Source organism: Amyelois transitella, chromosome 26 (assembly GCF_032362555.1).
Source record: "Amyelois transitella isolate CPQ chromosome 26, ilAmyTran1.1, whole genome shotgun sequence".
Taxonomy (NCBI): domain Eukaryota; kingdom Metazoa; phylum Arthropoda; class Insecta; order Lepidoptera; family Pyralidae; genus Amyelois; species Amyelois transitella.
This window is the reverse complement of record NC_083529.1, coordinates 4,919,183-4,931,953: the sequence shown is the minus strand read 5'-3', so window position 1 is coordinate 4,931,953 and position 12,771 is coordinate 4,919,183.

The window sequence follows — 12,771 nt, the reverse complement described above, 5'->3', positions numbered from 1 at the left end:
TATAACAAACACTTTCCTCAAAATCGTTTCGTTTGTTCTTGTATATGTATTCGGTAAGTGACATCAATTTTTAGTTATCTATGGACGGACATACCTTCATCCAATTACAACGGTCTTGTGTATATTATGTACAACAAAAGAGGAGTTTGTTTTCTAGTAATAATGTAAACGACTTAAAAAATATTAGAATACTTTACACAAAAATAATAAAAACCCATAGCATTTTGTAGGAACACATTAATACATGTGGAGGAGTCATTTTTCACAGTGATATTGGCTTCACTTTGGGTAACTGGGTAATACTGACCCTCTATCCCGAAAGGTGTGGTCACAGTGTAAGCGTTTATTTGATTTATTGAAAATTCAATTGAAAATTCTGCCGTGTGGTTCTCGGCACCAATACAAAAAAGAATAGTACCACTCCATCTCTTTCCCATAGATGTCGTAAAAGGAGTTTAAGACTCTACTCCTCGAGAAATATAGACGTGATTATATGTATGTATAAATATTATCACGTCTTTATCCTTTACGCAGTAGACAGAAAAGACTGAAAGGCAACGATCAGCTGTTGGGCGTCATGGTGGAATTGAAATGTTATTGATAAGATAACATTAGCAAACAATTTAGTAACAATTCAGTCTGTTTATTCAAACAAATGTCTCACTGTTGTTTGAAGTTTGAGTTACAATGACGGCCTCTGTGGCGCAGCGGTAGTACGCTTGTCTGTGACGCCGGAGGTCCTGGGTTCGAATCCCGGCCAGGCAGGCACGACGAGAAAAGAACTTTTTCTGATTGGCCTGGGTCTTGGATGTTTATCTATATAAGTATTTAATTTAATATACTATCATTGAGTTAGTATCTCGTATCACAAGTCTCAAACTTACTTCGAGGCTAACTCAATCTGTGTAATTTGTCCCGTATATATTTAATTATATTTATATTTACAATCAAAAATGTAAAATTAGTTCTTTGAAGAAAATTAAGATTTTAATAATACATTAATCATCTTCATTCTTCTCTGTCGATTGCAAAAAAAGTTTATAAAACATTCTTTATATATTTTTTATTTGTAGCTCTTACAACATTGTACAAAACTTACACTCAGACCCCACCTCGCCCGGCAGCATCCCACGGCTTCTTTTATCAAATAACCAACATCAATATTTATTTCAATCTATTTGAGAAAGGTCCGCATGCAGATCGCATGATTCCGGTAGAAAACGCTGGAAATTATTTCGGGAGCCACTATTTCGGATACCTACCTGTATCGGTAATTGAATTGAATGTATTTCTTTTTCGGTATTGTGAATAGTTTTTATGTTAGTTGCTTCATTTCTAGGTATATTTATATCTACATTTTCGTTTGTGCCGTGTAGTTCTTGACACTATAAGATAGAAACATTCCCATATCTTTTACATGAATGTCATAAATGATGGGAAAATAAATTTGAGATTCTTCTTTTAGGCGATGAGCTAGCAACATGTTACTATTTGAATCTCGATTCCATCATTGAGCCTGAACTTAACGTGGCCTTTCACTCTTATCAAGACTTGGCTCTGTCTCATCTGCAAGTGATAAAGACGTTATTACATACATACATATAATCACGTCTATATCCCTTGCGGGATAGATAGAGCCAACAGTCTTGAAAAGACTAATGTCACGTTCAGCTATTAAAGTTCAGCTAGCTAAAGACGTTATTATATGTATGAATATATAAAAAGTATATATACTATAAATACAGTCACCAGTATAACATCATCACACACCCTTCGATCCTGGCATCGTGCCATGTTTGAAGCAAACATATTGACAAATGAACACACATCTTACCCAGCAGAGCTTAACCGATTTATATGTTGTTGTTACAATATATTGGCAATTAGCTATGTTTATGATATTACTGTTAAATATTGTACACTTCAAGAATAATTCGGGCAATAAATAACGTGTGGTTCCCGGCACCAGTGCAAAAAAGAATAGGACCACTCCATCTCTTTCCTATGGATGTCGTAAAAGGCGACTAAGGGATAGGCTTACAAACTTAGGATTCTTTTTTTAGGCGATGGGCTAGCAACCTGTCACTATTTGAATCTCAATTCTATCATTAAGCCAAATAGCTGAGCGTGGCCTATCAGTCTTTTCAAGACTATTGGCTCTGTCTGACCCACAAGGGATATAGACGTGACCATATGTATGTATGTATGTATAAGTAACGTTGTATGAAATTGTTGTCTGCGCATCGTTTGGTACCCGGCTCTTTAGAATAGAACCACTTCATCACTTTTTCATGGATTTAAAAAAGCGAGTTAGAAAATAGGCATATTGACATCAAGTACAGCTTCTATAATGATCTAGAAATCATTCATCTCATTCTGGAAAGCCTCTTAGCTTGTATAAAATTAAACTTACCAGAACTGTAAAGCTAATATGCCATATATGACTATCACATAGGCTACAATTTACGCCCGTTACAAACCACGGGCACACTAGTCTTCTATAATATGAAATGCACTTAAACTGTCAGTTCTTCTTATTCACATTCCACACACGTCCGTTCGCCGAAACGGGACCTACACCTTTCTAAAAGTATCAACGTTATCCAATTTCGAAGTCGAATGCGGGTAAGTTAGTTATTTGGACTTGAAATATACTTCCCTTTCACAAGAGGCGAGGCGAATTGATTCAATAAGCATTTGGAAATTTTAAATGAAGGTTATTTCTTGTCTGTAACGGGAGTGATGTTTCGGGCTCGACTGCCACCAAAAGGTACATCTTCCGCCAGGCTAAGTGTTATAACTAGGGCATGCTAAGTTACGATGTTAAGTGAAAGGATGCATTTATGCTCCATTCAGAGACAAATGTCAAGAAAATTATGTTAATAAAATATTTGAACTATAATTCGTTTCTTCAAGTTTTAGTTTTAACTTACTCCTCACGCAACTACAAGCCAAAAGTTGATCTAAAACGACCTTATAATCAAAATGTGTCAAAACAGTATTGTAACAAATATAATTAGAAAACAGACAACATAGGCCGCGATGTGTATCAGTTCTCGATAGCACCGTTTTTGAGTCAAACATGGGCGAGCAGTTACCCTGCCCTCGGTACTTCGCATTCAATTTGAAATTGTATGGTCTGACTGTGAGCGGATTGAGAATTATAATTGGTATGGTAAAATGGTGCTGTGTGGTTCCCGGCACCAATACAAAAAAGAATAGGACCACTCGCATCTCTTTCCCATGGATGTCGTAGAAGGCGACATAAAGGGATTCTTTTTTAGGCGATGGGTTAGCAATCCGTCACTAGTTGAATCTCAATTCTATCGTTAAGCCAAATAGCTGAACGTGGTCATTCAGTCTTTTCAAGACTGTTGGCTCTGTCTACCCCGTGACCATATGTATGTATGTAGGTATGTATGGTAAATTCTTGACCGCAAAATATTGATATAAAAAACTTCTAAACATACTATTATATTATTATAGTATTGTTATGTAAAAATATGCGTGTCATTGATAGCATAGAACCTGAAACCGACGAGCTGGCATGTAGAGAGTTATGAATGTGGATAAAGAAGTATGCCGGGATCTTAGTAAGTGGTGAAATAGTCTCTCCGGGAAAAAGGCGTAATTTATCATATATCATTTAGACCAAAGAATAGGACCTCTCCATCTCTCTCCCATGAATGTCGAAAAAGGCGACTAAGGGATAGGCTTACAAACTTGGGATTCTTTTTTAGGCGATGGGCTAGCAACCTGTCACTATTTGAATCTCAATTCTATCTTAAAGCAAAATAGCTGAACGTGGCCTATCAGTCTTTTCAAGACTGTTGGCTCTGTCTACCCCGCAAGAAATATAGACGTGATTATATGTATATATGTATGTATCATTTAGACTATTGAAAAAATCACTGCGGCTGTACAATTTGAAGATGTCCACTTTCACCCAGACTTTCAACAATGAACACAGTTGTGAAAGCTATTGTAAACAATGAAACCCCACCCTATCTCTCATGAGCAAAGTTCCACACCCCAGTTACGGAGATAAGCATGCAAAATTGAACGCATTTAGTTGATAACGTAGCAAATTAAGCGTGAGCAAAGACCGTTACCCCGAAATAGGCTATAGAAGGCGGTTGAGATTCTGTGTACAACTTATGCAAGTGTTATGTTTTATTGTTGATTAGAAGATCAGTTTGATAAACACTTGTGTTTGGTTAAGATTTACATAGTAGGTGGTGCACGCGACTTTGTCCGTGTGGATTTCGGGAAATTTCACTTGGAATTGGCATCAGAAACACCAGCGAACAAAATGAAACTAGAACATTTTTAGGGTTAATAGCTTTGAAAAAATTTTGTTCGGTAGCTTCACAGATTAGTTTATGAATGAACAGATTAAAAATTACTTTTTTTTTCTTCCAATTTTGTGCGACGTACATTTTTTAGATATTTTCCAAAATGTGAAAACCGCCGAGCTTGCATGAAGAGAGTTATGAATGTGGATGAAGCGAAGGAAGTATGCAGATACCGTGGCAAGTGGCAACTCTGCCTACCTCTCCGGGAAAGAGGCGTGATTTTATGTATGTATGTATGTATATACCTATCTATGTAAAAATAGTGATGCTAAATTTACGCATGTATGTAATAATATAATATATCATTATATTCTCAATTATATAATGATGCTAATTAATTTTACTTCTACTACTATATATATGTATATATGTTTGTTTAATATAACTTCTATTTTTTACTCCAGGCTTCAAAACCCTGGAAAATTTTAACATGCCTATGTTTTGAATTTTGATTAAAAATTCATTCCAACTGGTCTTGTAATTTAGCCGTGAAAGCGTGAAAGATATACAATCTTCCACATAATATGATATTAGTATGGATATCTAAGTGAAAAACTTAGCCAATTATAACTTTCACAAGTAGGATGGATTATGGACGGTTCATACTAAATTACCACAAAACGGTCCCGATCAAAGTTGACTATGGTATATATATGATCACTAAATGACTACCAATGTCGACAAACACCCTTCACTAGTGTTGTCATCCGATAGTCCACTAACAAAATTATCAATAGATCTATCGATTGTCACATTCAGCTGCATGGCTTCATGATGGAATTGAATTTAAAATAAAATAGTCACAGATTGCTAGCCTATCGCGTACAAGAAGAATTTCAAGTTAATAAGCCTATCCCTTAGGCGACTTTTACGATATAAATAGGAACGAGATGAAGTGGCTCTATTTTAAAATGCCATAAACCACGTGACACTTTAGCACTTAGTGGACTTCTAGACCAAATAAAAAATCTACATGTTAATTTTCAAGTTTCAAGACCCATCAGTTTGTGCCGTTCTCTGTCAGTCAGTCACTCAGTAACAAAAGAGTTTAATAAATTACACATTTCCAAGGTCGAATATCGATAGTCATAATATCGATAGTTAAGCAACACTACCCCTCACTATCAACCGCAATACCAAACTAAATGTTTTCATTGCTTTAATAGACCCTAACCCTTCTCGTTTGAATATCAGAAATGTCAAAGCCGTTTTAACCCTTCCGTTGACCGACCATTTCCTCACTTTTCCCCAACGATTTTTATGAAAAAGATTGTATTTAAAAAAAAAGATTTCGTCAGGGCGTCCTGAATTATGAGAGGGCACGGCCGATAAGCCGTGTGAGCTCGTTTTCTGTGAAAAATGGGACAGGTTATAAATTTCCAGGCTGACTACGGAATCGCCGATCTCCAATTGTTCTTGGATGGCCCATTTTTGACTTGGCTTTGCTGTGGTGATACTAATTTAATGCTATAAATCCCAACTAGCATTATTTTTTATCTATAATTTAAACTTATACATACATACATACATGTGGTCACGTCTATATCCATTGCGGGGTAGACAGAGCCAACAGTCTTGAAAAGACTGAATGGCCACGTTCAGCTATTAAGCTTAATGATAGAATTGAGATTAAAATAGTGACAGGTTGCTAACCCTGGGAAAGAGATGTGGAGTGGTCCTATCCTTTTTGTATTAGTGCCGGGAACCACATAGCACTAAATATACATATATTAAGTCTGTAAAAGGTCATTAGGTCGAAAAGTCATAGTATTTATCCCGGTAAACTATAGTTCTTGTTAGATTTGCGTGAAAAACTTGTATACTTTTGTAGATAGCGCTAAATTCACCCGGGCGAAGCTGCGGTTGAAAGCTAGTATTTCATATTTAATAATAAGATACAGCTTCAAAATATAATAGTAAAAATAGTTGACAGAGAGATAATATACATATATATATTGAACTCGTCTCTATTCTCCAAGGGGTAGACAATCTTATATCTACCTCTTTCTACTTCGTAAGGGTTACTTAATAATATGTATGTGTATGAAAGAGAGGAATAAAACTTTATAAATGAACATTTCAATAAATATCTCATCGTTGCTATGAACTGAGTTATTTAATAACAGAAGTTTTCTACAATACGAGTACATCAAATGTTTAATATTGTAACAGTATTCATACGTATGCGGAAATTAATAAGAGTTTTTGATTAAAATTATTTAGAGAAGGCTTTTGTCTATTGTATAAAATACATTCTTTCTGAGGTGAGAAGGAATGGAATTATATTATAAAATAGTTTAACAAGCAGAACATTAATCTGATTATGTGTAGGTATATATGTATGTACTGAATAATTATTGGAGTATAGATATTCAGTGCCATTGATACAAAAGAAGAACAATTGAATGTAAGTTGTCTTTTTTAACATCTTGACAATAGCAAAAGTTCTTCTCACGATCATCCCGGCAAAGGGTGTTAGAAATTTTTAAACCTAACTTTTAATAGCTCAAAGTTTCAAAACGCGGCCATTTTGACAAAAGTTAATTCATTAGTGCTACAACAGATGTCGCTAGGGAAAAAACAATGTGCTTTGGTGATTTCGAGAAAATTCTTTTTTTTAACGGTAGGCAATTCCCAAAGTTCGTCCTTCATTCATTCATATAATCACGTCTATAACTCTTATGAGGTAGATAGAGCCAGTCTTGAAAGACTGATAGGTCACAATAGCTGTTAGGTTTAACGATAGAATTGAGATTCAAGAGGAATGCCAAGTTTATAAGCCTATCCATTAGTCGCCTTTCATGGGAAATACATCATGGGAAAGAAATGGAGTAGTTCTATTATTTTTTTAATGGTGCCGGGAACCAAACGGCACAAAGTTCTTTCTACATACGTACATATAATCACGTCTATATCCCTTGCGGGGTAGACAGAGCCAACAGTCTTGTAAAGACTGATAGGCCACCTTCAGCTATTTGGTTTTAAGATAGAGTTGAGATTCAAATAGTGACAGGTTGCTAGCCCGTCGCCTAAAAAAGAATCCCAAGTATGTAAGCCTATCCCTTAGTCGCCTTTTATGACATCCATGGGAAAGAGATGGAGTGGTCCCATTCTTTTTTGTATTGGTGCCGGGAACCACACGGCACAAAGTTCTTCCTCTTTGCGTAAATCCCGGTTACATCCCTGGAGAGGAGTCCCGGATTCACCTCTGATCTGACCATAAACGTGAATTGGGTAAATCAGGTTTTTATACGAAATAACTTTTAGAAAAGACTATTTTATATCCACGAGGAAAGCCACAAGCAAGCCTTAATATTTCGACATCATTATCACCACTAATATTTCTTATTATTTATCAAATAAATCCATGAGCGATATCATCAAAAATCTATCAGCAGATACTCCATTCAACAAAGTTTGGTTTAGCTTTCAAAGCCACGCTTTATAGTTGAGCTAAATCTTTTGTGTGCGCTGTTTGCGCGAACGCAATATGGATTTTCATGGGAATAATCTTTCTAAAACGCTTGTCGAGTGCTACCTTTTGTGTAGTTCCATTTCCTACTTTCAATAGATTTGAGTCGCGTAAGTGTTATCAAAGCTTTACATGTAGCGGGGTAAAATCAATCATGTCAGGTGTTTGTCTTCCCATGATCGTAGAAGTCAATCAAGGGGAGGCTTAAATGCTCGGAATTCTTCTTTTAGGTAATGAGTTAGCAACCTGTCACCCAGTCTACCCCGTATAGGATAGAAGGATGATATTGATTGTGTGTATGTATTCATTCTGTATGATTATACATTTTCAATTCTATCATTAATCCATTCAGCTCAAGGTGCTTCCGATTTGACCCTGTCTACCCCGTAAAGGCTAAAGACGTGATATACGTAAACTTTAGTCGTCTCAAACTACTCCATCATTTATAACCGGGCACTTCGATGCATATCAAAAGTTTTGCAGGTCAAACTATGGAGCTCAGCGGTGTATGAAATAAGCTCTTTGACGTCAACGTGCTTAAGATTCATACTTTGTGGTATAAAATGGTCTTCTTGCCGTGTCGTGTGGTTCCAGTCACACATAGAAAAAATAATAGGACCACTCCATCTCTTTACCATGGATGTCGTAAAAGGCGACTAAGGTTTTGATGACTATTAGCTCTGTCTATCCCTTAAGGGATATAGGTGTTATTATGTTATTATATTATATCTTCTTGTCACGATCCGTGCATACTTCTTTTGCTTCATACGCGTTCATCAATCTTGTAATGTATACGCCTTAAGGATGCAGTTTAGTGTAATCTTGGCTTGAATTGAGCCAGAAAGTCAATTGTTTAAATAAGGTACTCTGAAATAGGCCTTTCATAACTTTACGTGCATTTTTTGTATTTTTTTAATTGATTTCCCAGGATAATTTAAATTTATATTTTACCACACCACACATATATAATTTTTTTATAAACTAAACATTTATAAGGTGACAACGACCAATTGACCACATTTCAATGCACATCCACACCTTTACTTATTTGAAATTTGTAAAAAGTTTTTTATATTATCCAGCCTCCGTAGGACATGCGAAAAAATATAGCTATCCCGTTTCACGTCATAATATAAAAAGCGAAACAGCGATAGTTTTTCGCGCGATAAAAACGGCGTCGCGCGTACCATGCTACGGATTACACTGAGAAGATTTTCCGAATCCCCCGCGTTTTTTTTATTTAACACTGGGAAAGCTATGGTTGTACCTACTTGATTAAATTTTTTCTACTAAGCAATATATGTATATTGAAAAATCAAATTGTTTTTCATGTTACAAAGACTGTTAAAAGATAAGGAGAATCATTTTATTTCATAGACAGTTGAAATAAGGTGGTTACGCGGAAAAACCGATTGTTCTCAAGTTCTGAGAAAATTTTCCAATTTACATTTCACTCGTTTCTGACTTTTGTTACACAATACGCATTCAGAAATTATTATTTAATATTTAAAATTTAAAAAACGAACTGCATTTAATTCGTTTCAATACACACACATACATTTATCACTTCTTTCCCGGAGGGGTAGGCAGAGACCACATCTTTCCACTTACCACGATCCCTGCATACTTCTTTCGCTTCATCCACATTCATAACTCTCTTCATGCAAGCTCGTCGGTTTCGGGTACTCTTGACCAGACCTTTTGCTAGAACGCCTCCGATTTGATCAAGGCACGTTCGTTAAGGCCTTCCCACTCCAACAGTCACATTCACAGTTCCTTTGTATATTTGCTTAGTTAACCTGTTTTTATTCATCCTTTCGACATGAACAAACCATCTAAGCTTTCCCTTTTCTATTCCTGTCACTAATAAAAATTAAAATTGAACTACTTATTAGACTGCCACTTATGTATATTATATATCTACATTTGTTAAATTCCTGTCACTAACATATATTAATTCGTTTCAAATATGAATTATATCTGAATTGAATTATTAATGGGCTTAATTTTAAATTATTTTAAAAGTCGCGGGCTTAATAGCTGCCTTTTAAATAAAGCAGATCTAAAGTAAGCTACTTTTTAAAACTAGCACGGTATTAAAAAGCAGTCCTTTAATCTTCTTCTAACCAGTGTTACGGACATCTCTAATTACACTGTAGAACTCAATAAAAGTTCAAGATAAAACTGGAGACCTGATATCATCTTAATGTTGCTTGGAACGAAGTAAAGACTAAAAAGACTTTGAAAGAAATAGATAATGTAAAAAAAATCACAAGACATTATAGTACCTACGTTTTAAAAAAAACGATTTATAAATAAAACCACGCCTCTTTCCTGGAGGAGTAGGCAGAGACTACATATTTTCACTTGCCAAGATCCCTTCATGCTTCGTCCACATTCATAACTCGTTTCATGGATATCGCAAAAGACGATAAAGGAAATAAGAGCACATTAATCTAGTCTACACTCTGGAGAGTGTGGAGGGAAAGGTCGGAGTGGGAAGACCTAGACGATCATATCTTGATCAAATTAAGGACGTCCTGGTGAAGGGTCAGGTCAAAAGTACCCGAAACCGCCGAGCTTGCATGAAGAGAGTTATGAAAGTGGATGAAGCAAAGGAAATATGCAGAGATCGTGGCAAGTGGAAAGAGGTAGTATCTGCCTACCCCTCCGGGAAAGAGGCGTGATTTTATGTTATGGAACGCATGTGTGTAGGACGCACTACCGGACAAGCAATTCGGTTGTAAGACTTTAGATATTTTTAACATACCTATATTCACATAAATTATAATCACTTCTATTTATTAAAAAATTCAATATGACATACATGTTATTTTTATCAAATTTGTAATTTTTATAAATAATGAGTTTAATTTGTTGTCCATTTATTAGACTGTCATTGGCTGAAACTACTTTTCTGCAACTTTAAGCTTTGTTAGTTCAAGGAAAAGACATTTTTGTTACTAACAATCACGTGGTACTTTTAGAGTTGGTTTCTCTCTGCCGCAGTTCAAAAGTTTAATAAGTTATTCCATTTGGAACTCCATGGACTGGTAATAAAAAAGGTTGTACAGTAAATTTGAAATTATTTTTGTGTTTACTATGTGTTAACTGCTTCATCCACATTCATAACTCTCTTGATGCAAACCCGGCGGTTTCGGGTACTCTTGACCTGACCCATTGCCAGGACGTCCTTAATTGGATCATACGTTCGTTTAGGCCTTCCCACTCCGACCTTTCTCTTCATATGAATGAGTTATGAATGAAGCGAAGGTAGTATGCAGAGATCGTGGCAAGTGGAAAGATGTAGTCTCAGCCTACCACTCCGGGCAAAAGACGTGATTTAATACATGTATGTGAGTACGTTGACTGCATAAACGTGTGTGTAATACGTGTAACACGTTCTTGTTTCCATAGGGAAGACAGAGCCAACAGTCTCGGGGATACACAGAAATGCCACGTTCAATGTATGATATAATTAATAAGTCAGTCGATCAGTTACTTCTTTTACATATAAAGACTAGAGGTCACTCACGTAAAACGAAAAATCCCGGTATTCCTTCCACGGTAATTTCGGGAAATCTTCTTGTAGTGACTGAACCCGTGTACTACATAAGCAATCTAATAAACATTAATGAACCTACAATTTACATGCCAAATGAGAGTCTCTAGACTGATTAGATTGAGCTGTGTGTTGTCTGTCTGTATATGCGTCAATCAGTAACGGAAGACTTTAACATATATATAGAATAGAAAAGATTTATATTCAAAGTTGGATACAAGGTAACATTTATTGACGTCACATAACTCGAATCTAATTGTAACTATTACCGCTTCCTTCCTTCTTCAATGTGTAGAAGATGCGGCGGAACAAACTATACTGCAGCATTTTCACCGGACGTCAATTTACAAATATAGATCTCTTAAATCTAAACCGTGGACGAATGCACATTGTCTACATAAAAAAAAAAACATGAATGAATGTAAAACCAATGTGTTTTAGGCAGTATTAAATACTGAAGTAAGTACCTACCATGAACATCGGGACATGTGTCGATAATTTCGTGAAGGGAAAACAAAAGGGATTCATAAAAGGCGTTGGTATTGTGTGGCTATCAATCTCTAGAATGGAATTCCGCTCCATTAGGGGGACTTTCTTTAGAGCCAACTTTATGAAACGATATGCTGCGTTTAGTTGAGTCAAGTAACATTTCAAAGTGGTTTATTTTGTGACGGTTAGGTAAAACATCGCAGGTATGAGTAATAAATAAATAAATATATACGGGACAAATTACACTGATTGAGTTAGCCTCGAAGTAAGTTCGAAACTTGTGTTACGAGATACTAACTCAACGATACTATATTTTATAATAAATACTTATATAGATAAACATCCAAGACCCATGACAATCAGAAAAAGTTCTTTTCTCATCATGCCTTGACCGGGATTCGAACCCGGGACCTCCGGTGTCACAGACAAGCGTACTACCGCTGAGCCACAGAGGCCGTCAATGAGAGGCTATTAAAGTTAATTTATTAGGACTAGTTTTACAATATTTAAGGGGGAGCTGGTTTAGCTATAGACATGAGATCCAGCAAATACCCGCCATAAGATAGGGAGCTACTTTATTTAGTGACGCTAAAGTAGACTTAAGGAGAAGACTTGAAACGCGCGCTGATAAAGGTCCCCGTATGATGAAAAGGTGCGCAGGGAAGACAACGGCGGCACGACGTCGCAATTTTTTTTTGGGTAAATAAAAATAAAACTACCCGTATTTTTGGCAAAATACAAATGTTATTGTTCAATTGCTCGTACCTATAATTCTGTTACTTGTCACGAGTACGCATTCTTTTTTCGTGTAAAAACCTGACTTGCCCAATCCAAGATATTTAAAGTCGAGCTCCAGGCTTTCCTATAGATAGGTGAGGATGTAATAGGAAATA